This window comes from Myodes glareolus, chromosome 2, assembly GCF_982192425.1.
Source record: "Myodes glareolus chromosome 2, mMyoGla1.1, whole genome shotgun sequence".
Taxonomy (NCBI): Eukaryota; Metazoa; Chordata; class Mammalia; order Rodentia; family Cricetidae; genus Myodes; species Myodes glareolus.
In genome coordinates, this window is record NC_142027.1 from 6,136,166 (window position 1) to 6,146,865 (window position 10,700).

Genomic DNA, 10,700 nt, shown 5'->3' on the forward strand with positions numbered 1-10,700 from the left:
TTCCAATGAGCTGGATTCACTTGGCACCTGGAATATTTTGTAATGATGGCATCGCTCCTCTACCCTTGTATGTCGCTGGCTGTGCGCTCTTGGCTAGGCACTGTGGTGGTGTTCTCTAAGGGCCTCGAGTGTACAGAAGGGGCTCATCAGGGCCAAGGCCTTTCACACTGGACAGCTGGCACGCCGACGTTTCACGTGGTATGTCCCAGCTGTGGATGCGAGCTGAGAACAAGCTTCACTGCTTTCTTGCTTCATTTCCGTGTCACTGAGGCAGCGACAGCTCTTGCTCTTGCTTGTTCATTTTGCCCATCACATCATTTGCTGCATCACCAGGTGTTAAGAGCCAAGCAGTCTAACTGCCTGTTTTGAGCAACTCCATCCAAATGAAGACAAGCCAAGCTGATCACCTTTAGGGATGAAGATACTGATGGTGTGAACAGGAAGTCCAAGCTGAATCCTACATTGGCTCTGACTTCCTTCAGGTGTGACAGAAATACTAGCACGCCAGCATGCTTCCGTCCCAGCAGCTTCCTGAGGGAGTTTTACCCCACTCCACAGCTGTGCAGGAAGCAGTGACTTGCTCAGGCTACACTAGTGTTGGTGACGAGCTCAGCATTGCCCCGCCATGATTACGGTGTAGTCATCGCTGTGGTGAGACCGCAGCTCTGTTCTTGGGAATCATGAATGGTACTGACACCGCTCTTCATAATTCCCAGTTGGCTTTCAGAAAGACACAGTACATTTTTATGCCAAACTGTTTCATGGTAAGATTTATGGCAGTTCGCTTGTGTGGGGATTCTAGGCAAAGATGGGGACAAGCAGAGCAGCCAGCTATGGAAACACAGTGAAAGCAAGGTCTTTCCATCTAAGTGTTCTGTGGTCTGAGAAAGTCTCCTAGGGCAGGGTCTCCTCTGCCCTGGCTACCAGAGTGGCTAGAAGGTTCCCTGAGAAACACAAGGGTGGCCACCGTGAGGAAGCAAAGCTGTTGAAGGCAGTCACACGTGATGCAGCCCGATGAGAGTATCAAGGAAGGCAGGACCCAGCGATGGAGGACTCCAGATGCAGCTGCCTCAGTGTGTGTCAGGAATGCTGTGGCACCATCTCCATCAGCAGGGGTCTGACGAGTGTTTTTACCCCAAGCCCAGGGAGTTACGATATCTTGCGTATAACATACCAAAAAAAAAAAAAAAAAAATCCACCTTTTGTACCTGTGTCTGCAGGATGTTACCTGATTTTGGGGAGCACCTACTTGGCCTCTACACCGTTGGGTTGTCTGTGATCCGCATCAGCTGTCATTTCTTGGGGATGCCTGGGTTTGGTTCCCTTAATCAGTATCTTGCTGAGTTGCAGGCCCCAGGTGAAGGGCTCTGGAGAAGGCAGCTCCAGAGGAACAACTACAGGGAAGGATTACAGCGGATGTCCATTAGAGGGGAAGTGCTGCCTTCCCATCTCCAGGGTCAAAGACCAGACCCCGCCTGAGTCCTCAAGGCCCGGGGTCAGCATTCACAGCAGCACCGAACATGTGTGTGCAGAGGAGCAGCCCCAGGGGCGACCTCAGAGAATGGGAGTAGCTATAGTTCCTGTGCACAGTGCATGAGAGAAGGAGAACTACAGCAGCTGGGGAATGGTGGAAAGAGCAGAGCAAGCCTGACATCAAACATCCTCCTCTTTTTAAAACAGTTTCCAGCAGTGTGTGTTTAGAAAATCCAAATTCAAATGTGAAATTGAAAACCTCACATTCCGGGCTGGAGAGATGGCTCAGAGGTTAAGAGCATTGCCTGCTCTTCCAAAGGTCCTGAGTTCAATTCCCAGCAACCACATGGTGGCTCACAACCATCTGTAATGAGGTCTGGTGCCCTCTTCTGGCCTGCAGACATACACGCAGACAGAATATTGTATACATAATAAATAAATAAATATTTAAAAAAAAGAAAGAAAGAAAACCTCACATTCCTTTGTACCTTATGGCAAATACATATACTTTAAATCCGTGGCCATTTTGTAAAAGTCTGTTAGAGGCCTGCTACACGAATCTCAAAATTTTAGTAGGAACTGCCCAAACTGCATTCTATAGTGCAATAAAACTAGAAATTACTAACCGAACTAAAAATAAATGTACCTACTTGTACATTTTAGAGCACGAAAGCGGGCGAGGCCAGTGCTGCCACCAGAGGAAAATGCGTAGCCACATTGCCATTATTATTACATCATAAGAATGAAAACTAGTAAGCTGGACGATCAATATCTAGAAAAACAAAACTAAGTGGGAAAGACTTGACAAAATGTAAAAATAACAGAATTTCCAGTATTTTCTTCATAGCCGTTCTTTAAAAAGCCTGCCTCAGTCGGGCGTGGTGGCCACACCTGTAACCCCAGCACTCGGGAGGCAGAGGCAGGCGATCGCTGGAAGTTTGAGGTCGCCAGAGTGAGTTCCAGGACAGCCAGGACTCTACAGAGAAATCCTGTCTCGAAAAATAAAAAACAATTTTGTTTAGCATATCTTTAACGAAACACAAAGTAAGAGGGCAAATGCATAGTTCTCAGGGACAATCTGAGATGAAGACGATCCTAATGCAGATGTTGCTCTGAACAGCAGATAAGATGGTTCAGTGGGAGGTACCCGCTGACAGGCTGATAACCGATGCTGGCTCCCCAGGACCAACTGTGCAGAATGTCCTCTGACCTGCTCACCTCCATCATGGCTCAGGTGCAACCCCACACGTGTACACGTATTCACAAGTACAACCACTGTTAAAAATTATAACATGTACGTTCTCTGTTAAGTTTATGAGCTTCAGTGAAATGCAGAGGAGTGTAGGAAAGGCAGACAGCCTGAGTAAATCCCTTTGAAGAGTCAAAAGGAACAGCTCTAAGAACGTCAGTCCAGGGAGTTCATAGTGTCTGTCCAACCTTGAAGGACCTAACAGTTCCTTGCTGTTTAAACCGTTACAAGTCCTACAACATGATGGAACATCTAATTGATTTGGTGAGCCAAGCAGGACCCTAATAGCAAAACAGATGTCTTAGGAATAGGTTTTTCTGTGGCTAGGAGAGCCCCAAATTAAGGATGGCTGTCTTAGGGTTTCTGTTGCTGTGAGGAAACACCATGACCAAAGCAAGCTGGGGAGGAAAGGGTTCTTTTGACTTAGACTTCAGCATTGCTGTTCATCACTGAGGAAGTCAGGACAGGAACTCAAACAGGGTAGGATCCCAGAAAGCAGGAGCTGATGCAGAGGCCCTGGAGGGGAGCCGTTTACTGCCTTGGTCCCCATGGCTTGTTCAGCCCACTTTCTTATACAGCCCAGGACACCAGCCCAGGGATGGCACCACCCACCATGGCCTGGGCCCTTTCCACTGATCACTAAATGAGAAATGCCTTACAGCTGGATCTCAAGGAGGCATTCCCTCTGAGGCTCCTTCCTCTGATGCCTTTAGCTTATGTCACGTTGACACACAAAACCACCAATACAATAGTTTATACAAGATGCATAAAGGGGCTGAACAAAATGTCAAGTTAGCCATTCAGCGCATTAAATGCCACCATACGTGAACAAAGGGGTCTGTTAAGGTTTCAAGGACAGTTCAACACTAGGATGTTTGTTAGTGTCATATTCCTGGGTTAAAAAGGCCAAGGCCATACCGCAAATGTCACCTTACACTAGATGCTGGAAAATTAAACCATTTTCTTCAAATCCAGGAATGAGAAACTTTTTCAGTACAGAGCTCAAGACTTGGCCGCAGCAGCAGGACAGGAGGAAGAAACAGGAAAGGAAGAGGTCCATTCATCCCTGTTTGCAATGGGCATGTTACCTTGTTTTAAATGCCCCCAAGATTGTACCGGAACACTCCAAAATCAGGTCAACACTGCAAGGAAGTAGAGGACATAGTCAGCGCACAGGCATGCTGAGACAGGAAGTAGAGGACACAGTCAGCACACAGGCATGCTGAGACAGGAAGTAGAGGACACAGTCAGCACACAGGCATGCTGAGACAGGAAGTAGAGGACACAGTCAGCACACAGGCATGCTGAGACAGGAAGTAGAGGACACAGTCAGCGCACAGGCATGCTGAGACAGGAAGTAGAGGACACAGTCAGCGCACAGGCATGCTGAGACAGGAAGTAGAGGACACAGTCAGCGCACAGGCATGCTGAGACAGGAAGTAGAGGACACAGTCAGTGCACAGGCATGCTGAGACAGGAAGTAGAGGACACAGTCAGCGCACAGGCATGCTGAGACAGGAAGCAGGGAAGTCACCCGCTCTAACTATGAATAACCTAGCCAAGGACGTCGAAAGACCTCCAGAAAGAGAACTTTAAAAACTGGAGAAATAAATTCAAGAGGACATGAGAACACAAAAAGACATCCTGAGCTCCTGGACTGACAGAATTAATATGAAAATGGTCTTATCACTGAGAGTGACCCACAGTTCAATGCAAACCTTCAAAATTCTAATGTATTTTTCACAGAATTAGAAAAACCATCCTGAAACTCACTGAGAAGCACAATAGACACTGAACAGATGAGCCAGTCCCTAGTGGAGAGAGCAATGTTGGAGCAGCGCCTCGTCTCAAATTCTGCTAGAGTCATCGTGACCGAAACAGCATGGCACCAACACCAAAGCAGACAGATTCCAATGGGGTGGGACAGATGATCAAGAAATAAACCAAACAGATACAGTTTCCTGATTTTTTTAAAACAAGAATGCCAAAACTGTATGTTAGAGAAAGCTCATCTACAGCAAGGACTGCCCAGAACACTGTGCCTGTGTGTGGAGAATGAAACTAGATCCCTCCTTCCCTGTGCACCATAGTCAGTACAGAATGAACCACACCTTAAGTTAATGCCAAAATCCTTTAAAATTCTGCAAGAGGACTAGAGAGGCGGCCTATGGTTAAAGGCACTGCTGTCTTGGATTTGGTTCCCAGCTGACCTGGCAGCTCACTGATATTCTCAACTCCAGTTCCAGGCAATGAGGCCTCTTCTGGCTTCTGTGAACACTGCATACATGCAGTGCACTTTACATACATGCAGAAATCCAAGTTTCTCTCCTGAATTCCTACCCTGACTTCCCTGAGTGGTGGGGCCCTGACCTGAACTGTAAGCTGAAATAAGCCCCTTTCTTCCCAAGTTGTTTTTGGTTGTGGTGTTTACTGCAGCCATAGAGACCCTGACTGAAACAACAGGTAATAAATTGGTGCTCCAACGTGTGCTAGCTAAATCCACAGAAAATCTGAGAGGGCTTGGAAAGAAATTCTAGACACTAAAAAACAAAGTTTAGCTGCATTTTTTTCTTTTTTCTTTTCTTTCTTTTTTTTGTTTTTTTTTTCGTTTTTTGTTTTTTTTGGATGGGCTCTGCTTGCTGGTGGCACGCTGCAGCTCCTTTTAGAGAGGTCTTCCTGACTCAGCAGTAGCAAAAACAAAAAAACAACAACAAAACAAAAAAACAAACCTGCGTGGTTTTAAAACGGCAGTTTTATGGTTCACCAGCACAGATGGCTCTGACTCTTTTGGGAGGTCCACTATGGAGCATTCAAATGGGGTCTGTGAGCAGCATGCTACAAACTGATTAATGGCTCAACATAGACCCACTACATACTTGGAACTGGGGCAGTGTGCATGGGTTGCAGAGGCATTGAACATGCTTCTACCATGCTGGACTAGGGGGAGCAATCAGGCAGGGCCCTGTTGGCCCTAGCCTTGCCCGCTTAGCTTTAAAAAAAAAAAAAAAAACAGTGGTTATGGTCAGAAAAGGATTACAGTATGCAATAAAGACAGATTCAGATGAAAAAGACCTCTAAATGGATCACAGTGTTTGATAAATGTACATAGGCCTAGGAGAGAGTAGATCAAGAGTATATAAAGTTATAAAAAGAAGTAAATCATTTTAAAAAGTAAATAAACCAAAGCCTTTAAAAAGACAGAAAGACAGTCATAGATTAAAGAAATAAAAAAAACAAACCACATAAATATGGGAAAATGCACCGAGAGTCTGGATTATGTATATTATTGTGTTTTCTTTGAATTTTTTGACTGTGAAGGAGCTAAGTACAGAGAGATGTTTCATTTTATGGGCTGCAAAGCTAAACCAATATATGTATTTTAAAGGTTTCTTGACTTCAAAATTTGAGTCTAAGGATTTGTTGCTTTGGAAAAGAGGTTCTTCTTTTGTTTCCATGGTGGATTAGAACCTGTGGAATCCTTTCAGACTAATGAGGTTTGATGCACCAAAAACCCCTGAAAGGTCACCATGAATACCCCCCAAAATACTTCACCCAACAAAAATCAGGAAGCAGTTTGGAGAGAACTCCACCCATATTTTCCAAATACTTTTTATAAATATTTGTTTTCAGAACTGGAGAGATGGCTCAGAGGTTAAGAACACTGACTGTTCTTTCAGAGGTCCTGAGTTCAATTCCCAGCAACCACATTGTGGCTCACAACCGTCGATAATGAGATCTGGTGCCTTCTTCTGGCCTATAAACATACGTGCAGACAGACACTGTATAAAATAAATAAATCTTTAAAAAATATTTGTTTTCATTTAAATGGATATGCTATAGAGATGGATACTTTGCATTGATATGGATCTTGGTTTATTGATACAAGTTTAATGTCAGTTTTGTTATATGTATATTTCTGCTCTTGATTAAGGTATTGTGTTTTTGCAGTTCATTTAAAAATATAATAATTAAGAAATATAGGTGAATAGATAGTCATCTATAATAGCCAAGCTTGTAGTCATATTAATTAGGTTTTCTAGATGTACAAAGATGTATTTCAGACGTATAGGCATTCTTCAAACCTTTCAATGACTAACAGAATATGGCATTTAAAATGTTTTAATAACTTAGGACTTTTCCTGACAATGAGACACATCTGCTCCTGACAGCACCAATCTACTTCAAGAGGATGATGAGCATTAAAGAGGCTCCTTATGGAGTTGGTTAGCCATTTGGGCAAGAAACTGCTCTTGCCTGGACTGCTTCATGGTATTCTGTATGAATGGGACATGCAGGACCCACAGAGAAACAACTGCTGAACTTGCCTAAAGAAGGTGAGACAGTTCTTCAGGGTTCCTGCTTCATGAATGAGTCTGCCAGACATTCTGCAAGACACAGAAGAAACTGACTGACAAACTGCCAATATAGGTGGAACTGTCTTTGAAATTTCTTGCTACATGGAAAATTCTGCAGGATATTATAGGCCTGTAGGCTGGAGATGGATGCTCCAACATTACAGAAGACCTTTAGTTGACTGTCCAGGCAGTGAGATATCTCTGTCAATTCTAGAGTTTTGGAAGTTGCTTACAATACACTTCCTGCCAAACTTAGGTAATACTATATCCTTCTGGGGTCTTTGATGGAGGTGAAAAATAGTTATAGTTTTCCTTAGCTATGATAAAAGATAAAGTATATATAAGTATTATAACTGTAATTCTTGTTTGATACTTGTTATGTAATTTTACTGTGTTAAAGTTAAAATTTTCCTTTTTACTTAAATAGAAAAGGGAAAATGGTGTGGGAAGTCCTTCTGTCTATGTGTTGCTTTTAATGGTTAGTGAATAAATCTGTTCTGGCCAGTGGCTTAGCAGAAACAGAACTAGGTGGGAAAACTTAACTGAATGCTGGGGGAAATAAGGTGGAGTCAAGGAGACACCATGGAGCCACCAGAGCAGAAAGATGTAAGTTGCCAGCTGGAACCTTGGTGGTAGGCCACAAACCTCATGGTAAGAAATAAAATAGTAGAAATGTGTTAATTTTAGATATAATAATTAGCCAGAAATATGCTTAAGCTTTGAGCCAAACAGTATTGCAATTAATACAGATTGCAATTAATAATGTGTGGTTATTTCGGGACTCTGGGCGGCTGGCAAATGAACAAGCGGCTCTAGAATATATAAAAACTTGCAAAATTGAAGCCCTAACAATCCTACTTAAAATTACAAAATAAACCATTCTCAAAAAAGATGAATTACAAACAGCCAATAAATACATAAACACGCTAAGCATCCCCAGTCATCAGGGAAGAGTGAATGACAGCTCCACTAGATCCCATCCCCACCTCGTCATGATGCCTATCATTAACAGTGAACAGTGAACACTGACTACGACAGTGCCAGCCGGGGGACACTTCCCCACTGTTGGCAGCGACATGTGTGACAAACCAAGCTAAACCAGCACACTGCACATGCCTGCACTCAAGTTCACTGCAGTACTCCTCACAACAGCCAAGCTAACACCATGTGTAAGTGTCTGAATAGTTGAATAAACAAAGATCATGCAGTGTGTGTTCACAGTGATGTTCACCCACCCATAAAGAATAAGGTTTAGATATTATAAAGAGATCATGAGATTAGGCGAAGCAGTCGGACTCAGAGACACGCCTCAATCCTCTCACGTGCGCACTCCAGATCAACGCGCTCCATAAACAAGAGGACACACAAGCAAAAGAAGCTGATCCATTTGTGGCAGAGACGAAGCCACGAGGGAAGTGGCTGGGGCGCTTCTCAGGGAGGCTAGCAGCAGGCTGGCACCCCAGTGTCCACATGCAGATGTCTCCGCCTTACCCCTCTCCCTGCTTCTCTCTGAACGGTTGGCGCTGTTTACATGCTGTTGTCTCTGGAAGCCTGCAGGCGGGAGCTATCTCTGCCTGGCCGGGCACATGGCCTTCACAAGCGCTCACGTGGCCTCTCCTCTCTGTGGTGGAATGCTTGACAGGAGCAGCTCCGGGGAGAGATCTGCTTTGGTTCACAATTCCAGGAAATCCTTTAAGGTGGGAAGACATGGCACCAGAAGCAGTTTGGTCTATGATAGCAGTGCTTCAATGTGGCACCGACCAGGAAACAGCAGCATGGGAAACAGGGCTTGGCTACAACCACCAAACGCATACCACTATGGCCTTATGTTCACAGGCTAGGGTGAACAAGTCCAGAAGGTTGTGTAAGATCTCCGAAGCGCTGGGGACCAACTCATGGAGCAGATGGGACTGTAGGGGACATTCTGCACTTCATAGTGGGCAGTGTGGACAGTATGCTTTGGCCAGCCCTTCAGCTTCATAGACACAAAGCAATGCCTGAGGGGACAAGGTCACCCATCCCCCTGCAGCCGCACTGCAGGGCAGGCATGTCTTCTGTGTATTGTCTGGCTTTGGGCCCTCGGAGAATGGGTGCTCAGCAAATGTCCGTTGCGTGAGTAGAAGGATGGCCTGGAGAAGCCCAGGGTGAACATAGGCCTGCAGTTAGAACTGCCGAATGCACCCCACTCAGAAAAGTAGATGTGGTTACAACCCAAGTTAACGCAGCCCACATACAGGGCGCCAGGCCTCACTCCATGGCAAACAGCAAGCTAAATCCTTATCCAGAAGAAGAGCCCTCGGCTTTAGGCTTGCTGTGTGAACTCAACTTCTTGGCCGGGTGTCTGGGCCGGAAGTGCCAGGTCCTAGGAGCTGATACAGTCCTCCAGCATGGAGACATGTGATTAAAGGGTGTCGGCTGCCACAGTGGTTGCTGTGTGTGTGCGGTGGGTGGGGGGGCTTCATTCTCCTTGGCCTCTTGCCTTCCGGTGAGACATACCATCGAGTCAGAAGGGAACCAGCTTTCAAGCACCCAGGGTTAAGGTTGGAATACTCTGAAAGTTCATCTCATTTCATCCTCTAAGACATGGTCCTCTTTCTTCCTTTGTCACAGAGAAACGGAAAGAACAGAGTGCACATTCCTGGGAAGTACGCTGTGTGGTTTCCCTGCTGGTGTATAACCATCTGTGGACCACTAGGCCACTAACTCTTCTGCACAACCTGAAGGGAGTCAGGGAAACTCTCAACACCGGGAACTCGGGAGACATGTGGGCGTTAGTAGACCAAGATCAGGCACCGAATTCTCAGGTGCAGACCAAAAGAGCTGACATTTCAAAGGAGTTATTTCTCTTTTAGTAAGAACTCATTATCTTACCTTACGACAGCTATGTGTTTTCACCACGTGGCTGTGACGTCATCTGGACTCAGTGGGCTTCCTCCACTCTGCGGTGGCTGTGGTTTTCATCTGAAAAAGTGAGAAAAGCGGAGTCTTCCTCTGCTCCTCTCCTGTGAGACCACAGCTGTGGCTGCTGCTCTGCTTCCAGGGAGGAGGGGGACGGGACTCAAAGTCAGGGGCCAGAACCCTCCTCAGCTGTGTGGTCCACCAACGGTTTTCCCTGCTGCTGGCAGAGCACAGTGTTCTTTATAGCCACAGCTGGTCTGGTACTATCCAGCCAACCCTCTCTCCCCTCAGTGTGGATGGTGGTAGTCTTATTCACTTTGAAGATTTATCTAATTATGGATGTGTGATGTCTGTGTACTTGAGTGCAGGTGCCTTGAAGAGGCCAGAGGCATCAGATCCCCGGAGCTGAAGTTACAGGCTGTTGTGGGCCACGGATGTGGGTGCTGGGAACTGAACTCGTGTCCTCTAGAAGAGCAGTGCATGCTCTTGACCCCTGAACCATCTCTCCACCCCTGATTTCCTTTGCTTTAAAGTCAGTGTTGCATGCTTTAGCATTTTGGGTGTCAGCCCGGAGGCATGGTGATGAGCTTCACCATGCACCGTCAAGTACAGGGCCGCCAGTACCGCATGGTCTGCCGTGCCGTGGGTGGCAGACAGCAAAGCAGTTACTACCTGCAGAGACTATGTTTAGGGTGACAGACGTTAGACGGACAAGAAACTGTCAG

The 10,700-nt window shown here is 45.8% G+C and overlaps 1 long non-coding RNA gene across 1 annotated transcript; it reads right to left on the bottom strand.

Annotated features, from left to right (window-relative positions):
• Window positions 1–3,458: 3,458 nt before the first annotated feature.
• LOC146895739 (uncharacterized) lies at window positions 3,459–10,045 on the bottom strand. Its single transcript, XR_015000663.2, has 3 exons — window positions 9,949–10,045; window positions 8,569–8,767; window positions 3,459–3,864 (listed from the first exon to the last, which is right to left on the bottom strand). It is a non-coding gene; the product is annotated as an uncharacterized LOC146895739 (long non-coding RNA).
• Window positions 10,046–10,700: the final 655 nt, after the last annotated feature.